The following is a 14134-nucleotide window of genomic DNA, read 5'->3' as shown; positions in this document are numbered from 1 at the left end:
AAATCGTTGTGAATCAGGAACGGAAAAAAACAAATCCTGCAGTTAAAAAAAACTTTTAGCTGTGATGTTGGTGCAACAATTGACCTACAAGCTCCTTGCTCCGCTCCATTTGGATGCATCCACCTACCATGATCAATGAACGTCTTTGTTTTCTTCGCACTAGCTGGTACCTCACTAAAAATTGTAAAGCTGGATCATTACTCGCCATTATTGTTGCACTTGTAGTGTTAGGTTGGGGTTGTAAGGGGTTGTAAACTAGGGTGACAGTGTGTACAAACAAATGATGGGAAATGAGTGCACCTTTACTCCGCGCCAACAGTCACGCCCACAACTCAGAATGACAAATGAACTCCTACCGCTCTGCAGAAACGGTGTCCTAGAAAACGGCACAGGTTTTTTGATTTTGGCTAAAAATGGCATAATCATAATTAAAAGACCACTGGGAACACTTTTACAATAAATTAAAATACAATTGGAGTGGGACTTTCACGCTTTTCTGACTTTTTTAGTTTGAGGTCCAAAAGTTACATTCGCAATCCTGATACATGCATTTTATATTTTGTGATTTTTATATTTATTGATTGATTACTAAATAAGAAATTCATCAAACACAAATAATATTAATATGTTTCACTGAATTAGCGTCTTACTATTTTTGTTGACATAACTGTATGGAGTATCAAAACAAGGTTATCTTTATGCTTTGGTTATGTCTGGTTATGACTTTGATGTTGAGCCAACCACACATGGGCAGAGAGAGAGCTGACATGAGTAGATGAATGGAACGATGGCAAGATGGGCATTTTTTTTTTATCATCAGCAGCTGTTTCCAATGAGGATCTGTGTCAGCAAAGAAACACATCTGCACCATTAATTGACCCAACATAATTTTAGTTATTTTGATACTGAACTTTCATGTTCTTTTTGTATTTCTTTCTGTCTGGCTATGGATCTCACAAGGTTTTGAAAATCGGATTTTTATGGAACAACTTGATAATTATTTGTAATTAAAGTAAAGTGAATTTTCCTCAAAATGTCTAAAAATATACCCTTCCCCATGGTAATTGATTACACATCCATTCGTTCATTATCTATAGGGGTTTCATCTTGATTAGGATCATGGGGATTGCTGGGGCCTATCCTAGAGCAAAGGCCGGGTGCACCCTGGTGAAGTTGTCAGTTCATTACAGGATCACATAGACAACCACACATTCGCTACACACTCACTCCTAAGGGGAAACTCTAAAGTCACCAATTAACCTATGAAAAATATTTTTGGACACTGAGAGGAAGCAGGGGTGCCCGGAGAAAACCCTTCCATGCAAACTCCACACAGAAAGGACCCAGTCAGAATTTGAATCAGGGCTTTCTCTCTGTGTGTAACGACCACCTCTCTGCACAGCTGATTAAATTCTAAAAACGTCCATTCCCCTCATTTCCTTCACTCCTCCAAAGGTTATGCAATAGGTACTAGATTAAACAGCAGAGCAGCACGACTATTAGGTGGCCCAAATTAAAAACTCATGTAAAAAATGTAAAATATCTAACCACATGCACTATAAAGATACAGATACATGACATTTTTGCCCGCCGGAAAGCAGTTATTAGCAGATTTTTTTTAGATTTTTAATTAAAATTCATGGTGTCTGAAATGAAAACTGCTATCGTGTGTCCAACATTTATGCAATACATTATTTTTTTAAATCATTCAAACTCTATACATTTAGCGTTTTACCACTGTTTTCATAAAAATGTATCTACGAAGGTTCTCAGTCATCCAGGTGATGTTATCACAGTATACTGTTCTTTCATTTCCTGTTAAAAACTGAATCCTGTCACAAGAATATAATTATTCAGGAAACAATTACTTTATTATTTAATTTATTATTAAGAATGGGTAAAAAAGCTCTGACATAAAGAGGGCTTTATATCAAAGGACTTCTTTGTTGTTTTAAAAAAGGGCATGTTGTGATTTGGGGCCTCAGAAGTCTCCTTCATGCCTTAAGATGTTAAAGCATATTCAACTAGGAGTAAAGTTCTGAGGTTGAACATGCTTAAAGGGATTATCTATTCTCCTTGGAGAACATCCTTGCTTCCACAAGAAGAGCTGGACCAAGTAATAAGAGAAAAGCCACGAGAGCAGAAGGGTAAAAATGTAAATTCATTGTTGAAACCATTTTTATTTAAATACTGAATCACAAGAACAGAATAGAGGGAATATATATCAAAAGGCACACTTTTAAAAACAGTTTTTGTATGCTCCTTGCAATAAGGAACCAAAATCTTTTTTCTATTTAAAGTCTGCAGCTGAGACATCCAGTGATAACAAAATCATAGGCTATTGGGCTGATTCAATTTCATCAGAAAGCACTTTTGCGTAAAAGCATTATTTGAAGAGACCAACATTAGAAGACAATGGTGGCACTAGTAGAATTCTTGGATTTGACAAAACGTGGAAATGGAAATTTAGAACAGGGTTTTTCCTTGTGGGCCTCAAAGAGTTCTAAAATTTGACAAAAGGGCGGGACCAGGAGCAGATGCATGGAGTTATTTGGTAATCCATCTCATAAGAGACAAAACTAATATGAAATTTGGATGAAAACATGCTTTAATTTTGATTAAAAATGAATATATATATTTAACAAAACAACATTAAAAACTTACAGAAAGAGAACATTTTGGATTTTATTTTTGGTTGGTAAATAGTTTAACGGGTGACATATGGCCCTCGAGCCACAGTTTGCCCACTCCTGATCTGAAAGATTTCAGGAATGTAAGGAAAGATTTCAGTGTAAAAATTTTTAAATCAAATACACTTAATTTCCTCAGTACTATTGACACGAATGCTATGTTTCATTACATTAATACGAATGAAAAGAAAATGTTCCAACTTCAACACTTTATTTCAATTATTTCACGCTGACTTTACCAAAAAATGTGTTCTTTTATACAAAAGGTCTTAGCCCATTTTTAAACTTTCTGTTTTGTGGCAAATTGGGGGTGTGTTGGTATCATTCAGGACTTTAACAGTCAAGTTTTACAGAGCTGTTTTAACACCCTAATAAGAAGTTAAGTTGGAATGCAAGTTAAAATTGAATTTCTTTGAGAAATTTCAGTATTATTTGTTTGCAAAGCGCAGTTTGATGGAAACTATATTGGTTGCCAGGTAACATGCACATGTAAGAGGAGTATCTCTGTAAAAGCTAAATTGAACAACAGCTTTTGTTTAGTTTTTTAAGTGTAGTGTTGTTTTTTTAACACTTGTGAGAGTGAAGTCTGTAAATGAAGAGAAGTGGTTATTGCGCCCTCTCTAACTTGTGACCTAACTATAAAAATGCATTATTTGAGCTGAAATCAGGTGCAGAATGAAGCTGTGCAGAGTTCACAGACTTGAACATGGCAACAGCTGGCACAAACATGGAGTCATGTTTGTGTTTTTTCACTATAAGATCTAAGTTTGAAGGTTAGTGATGTGTGTGCTATAATTACATTAAGTAGTGTTTTGCTGTTTTCTAATTTATGTTTTTTAAAGCTGTTTAACTTTTTTTAAGTGTGCAAAAAACGATGATAGATTTTTTTTATCCACGGAATTGATGATTGAATGCGATCGTACAGGAAGGCTGCAAAGTGCAGCATTTTGGCTTTTTATTTTGTTGAAAATGGTAAATAGAGACATAGTGTAATTGTTTCTTTTATTCTATATATTTAACACATTTTAAACTGACACTTTGTGGGAAATGTTGCAGTGTCTGGCAGTTTTTACATAGACTTGACTACCGGTACCTTCAATTCCATAATTCAATGACGTATTATAAGGCTTCATTTTTTCCCATTTCCCTAACTATTTCAATTGAAATGACAGTGAAAAAGGTCAGAACTTCAGGATACATATTGTATGGAAAAAACCTTGAACATAGTCTAGTTTTTGCTCTATTTTCAAGGCTTAAAAACAACTGGAACTGCCGTTGTTTAAAGTCGCAATGGTATTTTTTCCTTACAAATAACTATCACAATTATATATATATATATATATATATATGATTCAATATGTATCGCAATACATCAACTGTCCCTGGTTCTCGTCTCGTCTGGAGCCAAGAAGTTTTTTCTTCGTGCAAAAATCTTGTCAAAAACAATCAAAAATGCTGGAAAAACGTAAAACTGCTAAACATTTTCTTAATCCTGGCGAACTCTGCAGTCCATTGCCCGTGCCCTACAGTAGGGCCCCTTTGCCCTAAAGTAGTTAGAATAGGCTCCAGCACCTCCCATGACCCTACATGGGACAAAGCAGGAATATGAAATGCATAGTTGGAAGTTAAAATTTTCTTTTCCTCATTTAAACATTTACTTCAAAGGTTTATTAAAAATAGAACAGAGAATTCAAATTCTTAAGCAACACAGGAAGGCAGAAATAAAGGCAACCATTATGGAAATACGTAGTGTGTCAGTGTTCAGATATGTGTACAGTTCTGGCCACACTTACTTATTAACGTCAGCACTAGAGCTATTTCTGTTTTATAATTAGTGACACAAGCCAGGTCAAAAAATGTCTTGACGCAGTTGACGGCATCAGGGTAAGAATGAGGTGTTCCAAGGCAGGAAAATAAAAAATAACGATAGCTGTTATTTGTTCTTCTACTTCCACCTTAAAACAAAGAATGAGGAACATATTAATCCTTTCAAATATAAAATGATCTAGCTCATAAGTAATCATATCTATGTATTAAATCGTTGCCTCCTACTAACCTCAATTAATAACCTTCCGCACACATAAACATTTAGTTTTGTGTACAAATAGAACAGAGCCAGCAGCATTCAATGCTCAGATGTGGCTTTGCATGAAGGTCTATGTTTGAACACAGACCCCCACCAGCCAGTGCTGCCAAAATTTAAACAGCATTGTGATTGAAAAAACGGGGTCAGATGGCATTTCCGTGCTTTTCTCCTAACAGTTTTTGTGCTGATTTCCCATGTGATTTCCTTTATCTTTTGAACGAACACAGTTGTGCTGCATTTTAGGACAAATATTTTGAAAGCATTTACTTTACAGAATAATATGGCAAACTTTAAAGTGCGGTATAAAATCTCTACAGCCCCTTATACCCAAAAAGTTAACAAGTTATAGGTGGTTGTCTTTGATGAGCATCGGCTTTGATGCTGAGTTTTTTTTTTTTCAAAACTGAAATTACACTTTCAGCCTACACAATCTTACTTTTATAAAAAATAATTCTAAGAATAATACTTTAACTATAATTGTACATAGAACTAATTGATAGAGTTGGTGTGAGTTTATTAAAATTATGTAGAAACAATTAACCAGATAAAAAAACAGACAAATCAATTTCAAATTCAAGGCATAGACGCTCACATCTGGAGTCTTGTCAATTCTTAAGGATTTCTTAATTCTTATTCACATTTTTCAAACTATAGATGTTCAAACAATAGAAAGTTTGCCGGCTGTCAGAGCAGCAGAGCCACCATGCCATTTTTTTAGATCCTTTAGAAGTGCCTTGAATGCAAATGAATCCCAACAGTTAAAATAAGAAAGACTCCCATATTTCCACTTCCCATGGGCTTTATCTTTAATGTGTGATTGACAGCTCCATTAATTTGGCACTTGGAAAAAACTTACTGGCCTCTGTGAATGCTGAACAGTTTGACTTGGGTTAAGTTACTTGGTTTTATTACAGATTAGGGCACTGATGCTCCAACCACTTTTTGTGCAGATGTGTCTGAGAAAAAATAGACACATAAAGGATGTACATCTTTTTCACAGCTCTCATGCTACGTTGAAGATGGGCATGCGACACGCATTCTTGAATCTGCTTTTAGCATATGGTGTTCATAATATACAAGCAAGAAGCAGTGTCCTGTTGCTTTTTCTTGCAACTGTTAACTTGTGTATATCCGCCACCAACAGTTGGAAGAGTTTTCGTGCAAATTTCGCAAATCTTGCTCTAGGCATTTTTTTTCCTTCTGAGTTATAGCAGTTGGACAGCTCAGTTGGCTTAGTGTGGGAAATCTATGGAAGCGATTCTGTAGCATAATTAAAAATAAAATTCAAAACCAGAAATGCTTTTTCATTTTCAAAATGAAGCCGCATTTTTTGACTCAAAATTGAAATGAAAAAGCAATCCGCCGTAATGCTTTTACAATTTCTACTTCAACACCGCTTACTCTGTCACTTACTTAAAATGATAATGAAAATGGTATTTGACATTTCATTTTCAAAAAATTCTCTGGTAAATGTGTAGCAAAATTCATTTGGAAATGTCTAATTTGACTATTAAAATGGATTAACAGAAATGCTTTTTAATTTTCAAAATGTAACTGAATCAATTGACTCAAATTAAAATGAAAAATCAATACTTCAAAATGCTTTTTCATTATCTACTTAAAAACCGCTTATTCTGTGTCATAATTAAAAGGAAAATGCAAAGAGGGGATTGCATTTTCATTTTAACATTCACCCTGAGAACATTGTCGCATTATTCAATTCGAATAAGCATTTCCAGCGGGGAGGCAGGGCGATGATGTCAGTGCTTTCTCCGTGTGTCCGGCTGCTAAGAGACACATGCTAGGAGCAGTGCAGCTTTGTGTTAGCGACAGAAAAGGGGGTTTTGCGATAGTTGTGAACTTCTAATGATTGTACACAGCTTCTCTGGAGGGTCTCACTCAGAATTCGATGGCACATGGCTGCGTCCATCCTCCCATCAACACTGTGCAGAAAAACACCCCAAAGCATAATGTGCTCTATGTGCTTGGTAGTGGGGATGGTATTCTTGGGTCATATGCAGCATTTCTCTTCCTCTAATGTAGCTCTTAGTTCCAAAGAGCTACATATTGGTGTCATCTGACCACAGCACCTTCTCTCCAAATCATGAACGTGTTTATTGGCAAACTGATTCACTGGACAAGTGACACTGACAAGTTTATACTGGTCATTACTTCAAATGGGTGTATTCAATTCAATTGACAGGTTGATTATTGGTTGATTTTCTTTGTGATTGTCTATCTCTCACTGTTCATATGAACCTGCCATTAGGATCACTGACTGTTAAGGGATCAAATACCTATTTCCTCCACTGTAGAACTGACATTCTATTGTAAAGCCCTGAATGTTATTAAATTTAGTCTAACAATGTCTTAACCTCTTTTCACAGTATAGCATTTATAATAATCAGATCTCTGAAAAATCCACCACTCTGCATTGGGTATGACCAAAAGTCCTTATAAAGCCCACTGATCCTTGTGGGCAATATACCACGTGAGTCCTAGTTGGATAACAAATGTGAGAACAAACATGCACACATACACACTTTCTTCTTACTGTCGAAAAGTGTGTTTTAGATTGGGTCGATTTCCTCATTGCTCTCAAGCAATCTGGTTTTTACGATGAATTCAAATGCTTACTCTCCTTGCAATGTGACTACTACCATTGATTTTAAAAAACTTCTCCCAAAATCATTAGATTTTCTTTTCTTTTTTTTACAGATAAGTGATATTCCTAGTCATAATGGATGTCATGTATCATGAGACCTGTATTTTTAAAGTATTAAAATAACGTATTGCAGTTATTGTATAAAATTAAAGATGACAGAAATAGGCATGAGTAAACTTATAATTCTGATTGTATCAGTATTTGTTGACTTTTCCAAGAGCTCATATATTAAACAGTCACTCAGAAAACCAGACGGTAAAATTCTAATTAAAAAAAAATAATCAAACTTTTAAATGTGTCTTTCACATTCCCTCTCTCTTCTCTCTGTGAAATTGTCTGTCCCTTTGGATAAGCATTTTTTTCTTGACATATTCTTCTAAATGATTTTTTAAAACTGGGTCACTGACTTCATTGCCATCTCTCCTAGTGGTGTCAAATATCCAACACTTGAGCTGTAGCCAAAGGAAGCCACTCCAATTTAGTGGGAGTGGAACCAATCTTTAGCCAGAGCATCTCATGGCAATGGCTAGTTTATTTTCTCCAAATGTGGTGGAACATCAAGAAATTTAACAGCAGTTTCATTCTTTCTCAAAAAGCATTTCTACATGGAAAGTGTTGTTTTCTTTGAACAGTTCAATGTAGCCTCAACAGTATGATGGCCTCTCACATTATTCATGTCATGGGTAGGAGTTTAATGCAAAAAGCTTTAGTGCTGGTTGTTTACTCAGAGGTAGGGACTGAGGGGCAGCTTTCCTGCTGGTTTTCCAACATACCCTCCTCTGCCACGTTCTAATTGGCTGGACACACCTGATCCAGGTAATCAGCCATGCGTTTTGCAAAGAAACCTGGAAAACGTGCAGACGCACCGGCTTTCAAGGCCTTGAGTTCCCCTCCCCTGTTTCACCTATTAGTTCCAGCACACAAATGTCAGGGTTGGTGAATTGGAGGACAAGCAGGAAGAGAGCAGATCCAGGAGTAGGTGACAATTTTTTATTTTAACTGGAGGAGGCAAGCATGATCAGGTAAGTCAGTGTAGTAACCTCCACTAGCTTTTAGGAGGTGCAGAACTCTGGATCGGGAACAGGTGAGCAATGGCCAACAAGAAGGAGAGTTCTTTTTGAAGAGTTTAACCCCGACTGTGGCTTACTGTCATGAAGATGGAGTAGTGACTAATCTCTTGTCTGGATGTGAGTAAACAAGAGTCACAGCCAGAAAAGGAGGAGAATCTCCAGAGGGAGGTAGAGAATAAAATTAATCCATGCTCCAGCCACACCAAGACTCTCGCCTCGTTTTATATCCAACCACGAAGAAACTGCAGCTACGGCAAGACTGTTGTCATTGGTAGCCATCATCCAAATTCCGAACTCTAAAGACTCCATGACCTTTTCCATCTAGAAAAATAAATCCTTTTGTTTATCCCTACTTCGTCTGAAGTTTTCTTCTGGATTCCAGCATCTGGGTCTGCTACGTCATACATGTCATGACATGAGACATGAAATGTGGGGTGCACACGGAGAGGTCGGGGTAACCGGAGCCACACTGCTACTAGGTTGACCCCCTTGGTCCCAGGTAAGGGACCAATAAAGCGGTGGTGCCAGTTTCCTGCATTCTACAAGAAGCAGCAGGTTGGCAGTGGACAGCCAGACATATGGCCCACCTGATATGAAGGTGCAGTGGTCTGCTTCTTGTTGGCAGCAGCACAATGCCCCTCAACACTTTGCAGAAGCGTCTGGTGTAGCAGCCTCAAGCCTGTTGACATCGACAGACAGAGGCGTGCTGGACTGGACAACCTGGTTTGCGAATGAAAAACATAACTATATATTATTAGACTTTGCTGCATTTCATAACAAAAAAATATATCAGAAAAAACGATTATTAAATATTAAAGGAACTAATCAGATTCTAACCATAGCTTTAAATAGACATTTAGAAACTATTTTTGCAGCACAAATAAACTTAAATTATTTTTATTTATTGGAAGACAATTTTGACAAAAGTCTGCCACATGACCAACCTTGGATGTTCAAATATTTCCACTAATGAGCAATTGAAGAATTTTTTTTCTTTTTTATATTCTATAACTGTAAACCTGAACAAAACTATTTTTTATTCTTACTGGATAAAGGAGAACAAACCCCTGTGGAGTGTTATTGTCAAGTGATCAAAAGAATACTATGTGTAACTCCTGAACCCCACAAAGTTCTTTGTGGAGAACAGGACCCGCCGGAAGGTTCAGCAGTGTCATTTTAACAATAGAGATAACTGAAAACCTCAGCAGAAAGTCACCAGGTGTGTGCAGATTCAGCGTGAAATTGCAAACGCTTTGAAGATTATAGAGCTGACAAAATGTTAGAGGTCAAACTGGTGCAAACAGAATGGCTGACTTGACTGGTGATTCCCAATTTTAGAAAGGAACTACAAGGAGCATCACAATTATGAGGAAATCACACACCTTGGCTGCACAGAGGAAAGCCTATGGCATGGTTCAGTGCCAGAAAAAAATCTCCCTGGACTGAAACCAGTTGCAGCACTGAGTGAAGGGCGTTAGGTGTCTAAGAGGTTTCTTCAAGGATGAAATATTGCCAACAACAATGATATAGTAAGCCTAAGAGGCTTTCAGATTAAAAATAATTGTGCTGTCTTCATAACATATTAATTTGTTTAGGAAGTGTCTGTTGGTTTGCCCTCTAAAATAAAACATTTGCCGTATTGAGTTTATGCTAAATCTGCCTTTTCCATCCCAAGTGTCATCTGCCATTTTGCTAATTGTATTCTTCATCCCTAAATGGATGATTCGCCCCCATCTTGCTACCCTTACCAGCAGATGCAAACAGACACTGGGATGCCACCTGCATAAAGCATATGGTGGGGCGGTGAATTTTTATTTCCAAGTTTCCCAGAGGTACAATGACTGTTTTCACACCGTGTGAATACTTCTCCCTTGTTTCCAAGTGGCGATTTGTGGGCTTTTCTCTTTGCAGTAGTGTCTGGACTAATATGGGCCGAGGTCCAGTAAATCCACAGTTCTGAAACTAGGGTGGCCTGTGAGACATGCGCAGAGGGTCTGTGAAAAAGTTACAATAAATTATTAAAACTATGGAATCAATTTTAAAATGTGAATAACTGTGATTGTGATTTTAAATGAAAGAGGCCTCTTTACATTAGACTTATCAGTTGATTGAGATGAACAATGTAACTATGTCACATTTCGTCTTGATGGAGAGTGATACAATACATATGCAGAATTATGGGGCAGCCGTGGTGCAGCGGTAGGGCGGTCGACCCATGATTGCAATATTGCAGGTTCGATTCCCGCCTTGCACACCCATGAGCCGAAGTGTCCTTGGGCAAGACACTGAACCCCACCTTGCCTCTGGTGTTTGGCAGCGGAGCGGCCACCAGTGTCTGAATGTGTGAGTGAATGTGTGACTGACTGGGTGTATGGGTCCGTGACTGTAAAGCGCTTTGTCCTTGTAGGAAGAAAGGCGCTATGTAAGTATACGCCATTTACCAATTAACATTTAATGTAGTTGCATACCGCAATAGTTCATCCATTTTTACAAAGGATCTAAAGAGCAAATCTGCAAAACATAGAAAATGCCACTTAAACTACAATAGATTTGGTGTTAAGGCTCAAGGATCTTGTGGGCCTTTTTTTTTTTTTACTATTGTTGCAACACAGAACTCAGAGTTTGTGCCAGTTTTTCTAAAGAGTTTCTAAAGTTTTATAAACAAGTTTCAACTTAACGGACCTAGATCATTCAAAATCAACTTTTTGAGCTTTTCAGTTTTTCATAATGATAATTCCTCACGAAAAACAACCCAAGGCGGTATTTTGATCCATTCACTGATCTGAGTATTCCTCTAAAAAAGCCTGCTCTCTGATCACCAGCCCCTCCCAATCCACGAAATGAGTGGGTTCTCACATTGTGACGCCACAAGGAAGATGCGCTGCCAGCACCGCCCCCAGGCTAACAGACACACCCACTTTCCCTGCAGAGCTAGCGGTGATCGACTAAAACACTTTCTTTTATATGCACAATATGCACATCCAACTTTGCAAAAGTTTAGATGTTGTTTGTTTTCAATGGGTAAAATGCAGACACACTATCAAGACCAACTCTAGGTTGGCATCATGAAATGGGCGCCACCCACATGCAGTGAAAGGCGGTGCCTCAGAGATCGATCGTCTTACTTCCGGGTAGGAAAATAATTCAACTAATTTTTAATCAAAAATGTGTTCTTTTGTGTGCCAAAGGTAAAGTATTATCATATACATGGATTTACAATGAAAGGCTTAAGAAAAGCATAATATAGGCCATCTAGGACTGTAGGTGGATGTAAACATTGTTGGACTGGTTGTTTTTTCCCCCCAGTTTATTGAAGTGTAATTTCTTATTACTCCATAAGGAATGCACAGGATTGATAAAATTCTTATTTAACCCTTTAATCTCAGCCAGATTTGTCTTGTCGGCCAGACTTTGAACATATCCTCTTATAAGTTGTTTGATTTGAACTTATCATTGTGTTGCTGTGGTTGAGTAAAAGCTTGTGTGACCACTCTGACTGATAAAAGTGTTTTTGTACTAAAATCTGTTTTTAAAGAAATGTTGTCTTGACAAAGGCTTATGTTCGCACTAAATAACACCATAATGCACTGTCAAAATTAGCTCTGGGCCACTATTGTTATCTAGCTATTCAGGGTTGCAACGACTCCATAAATGTGTACCTCCTATCAAAAGCACTGAGGCAGTTTCCACATCTAGATCTTAAATCTAATGGAAGACCCATGAGGAAGCAATGGCTCTGCTAACCAGGAAGATGACTGCACAAACATTAATGGTCCCTACCTGTAAACAATGGCTGCAGATGATTAACAGATCTTTGAGACATTCCTTTACTGGGGAATAATATGTGTTCACAAAGCACACACCTTCTAGCATGGACAGGCACACCTTAAAAGAAAGGCATTTAAACTATACAAAAGTTACATTTCAGTAAGACATGGCTGGGAAGCTAAAACACCTTAAAGGCCACTGCTAAACCTGAGCTGTATATAAGTGGGGAAAAAAATGAAGTAGAGGAATCAAGAACTGACTCACGGATGTCAGAAAATCTGTCATGGTGCCTGGCAGACTCCTCCCCCTCCAGCCCTGCCTGCTCTGCTCCCTGATTGCCACCAGCTGACTTCACTCACCTCATCTGCCATGCTGCTTAAAAGGAGACCTCACTCATCAGTTCGACGCCAGTTCGTTGCCCATTATGGTGACTAAGCCTGGTTCACAGTCTAAGCGCTCATGCTCATGCTCATGCCTTGCTCCCAGCCTTGCACTAACTCTTGCTCCTTTGTCTCAGGATACCCACATCTCACGAGTGACGTCAGCACTGCCTTCCACTCTGTGGCTCTTGGGATCATCTGAAGACCTCCCGGATCACACTCACCGCTTTAAGCCCTCCAGCCACGCCATCAGCCGCCGTCAAGACCGGACCTCATTCATCCACAACTACTACCAGCTTTGGAGAATCAATAAATCCTTTCTCACCAAATACTCACCTGTCTTTCCTCTGGGTTCCAGCATCTGGGTTCTCACGCCTTGAGCGCCATGACAAAATCATTGTTAAACTGGCTTTAGGATTCCCAACACTCACCTTATGTGAACTCTGTCACTGGGTTGTGCCAATACATGACACCAAAGTAGACCAAAAAGAGAAGCAGAGTGTGTGAAAAGAGTTGTGAAGAATGGAAACAATAGAGTGTTGAGGAAAGTAACTGAAGCCATCTGTTCTCTGTATTCCAATATGAATGTTTGAATTGATTTACTTTCTTAGTTATTGGAATCAATGTTGCCTCCTTACAGACTTTGTAGTCACATGTCATTTTGTGTACACTAGACATTTGTTTATTCCACTAAATAGTGACACCTCCTCGTTATACCTTCCAAGCCTTAACTGTTGTGGGCCAGATGGAAGACATATTCTTCATTTGGGAGGACAAGGGTGAAGCTGCACCTGGGAATTGACTAATCGGTTTTTACAGATGACTTGTCCCGCATGAAGAACAAGATTCCCCTGTGTCATCCCTACCATGTTACTGGGGATGAAGAAGGGTATGTTGTAGTTTCTACCCTTCATGGCAAAGCAGGACTATAACATTGCATTCTGTTATCGCTCAACCTAATACATTCCTCATAGTGATTGAAGAAGGGGTAAACAGCACGAGTATTATGTTTCACAAAGTTATATTTTAATGAGATTTCTGAAACAAAAACCCACAACTAATGAGATGGTCTATTTGGCCTTCCATCCATTATGTTAAATGATCAGTAAAATATACACCAAAAATCATATTTATCTAATAGATTGTTTTGATAAATTACATCTGCAGCATTAGAGGAGCTGTTTAAAGTAATACTCTGCAGCAGTGTTGTGCTTTTCTCAGAAAAAAAAAGAAAAAGAAAAACGTGTTCTATTAATAGAGCCTCTATTTTTAGCTTCACTGGTGCCACAGAAACTGACAAAGTGAGAAGCGCTGCACGTGACAGGCTTTGCCTCCACAGTTCAGTGAATCCAACTTCTTACATCTATCTTCCATCAGTCCATCCTCAGCTTTCTCATTGAGGATTTTGTTTCTCGCCTCTGCCTCCCTAACATCACGTCTCATTCATTTCATCCCCCCATTCTTCCTTTACCTGT

General features: G+C 38.2%; 1 long non-coding RNA gene across 1 annotated transcript; it reads left to right on the top strand.

The window, feature by feature from the left end:
* Nucleotides 1-12661: 12661 nt before the first annotated feature.
* LOC111947138 lies at nt 12662-12988 on the top strand. The gene is made up of 2 exons (XR_002872957.1): nt 12662-12706; nt 12797-12988. It is a non-coding gene; the product is annotated as an uncharacterized LOC111947138 (long non-coding RNA).
* Nucleotides 12989-14134: the final 1146 nt, after the last annotated feature.

Source organism: Oryzias latipes, chromosome 1, assembly GCF_002234675.1.
Source record: "Oryzias latipes chromosome 1, ASM223467v1".
NCBI lineage: Eukaryota > Metazoa > Chordata > Actinopteri > Beloniformes > Adrianichthyidae > Oryzias > Oryzias latipes.
This window is presented reverse-complemented; position numbering and strand designations above follow the sequence as displayed.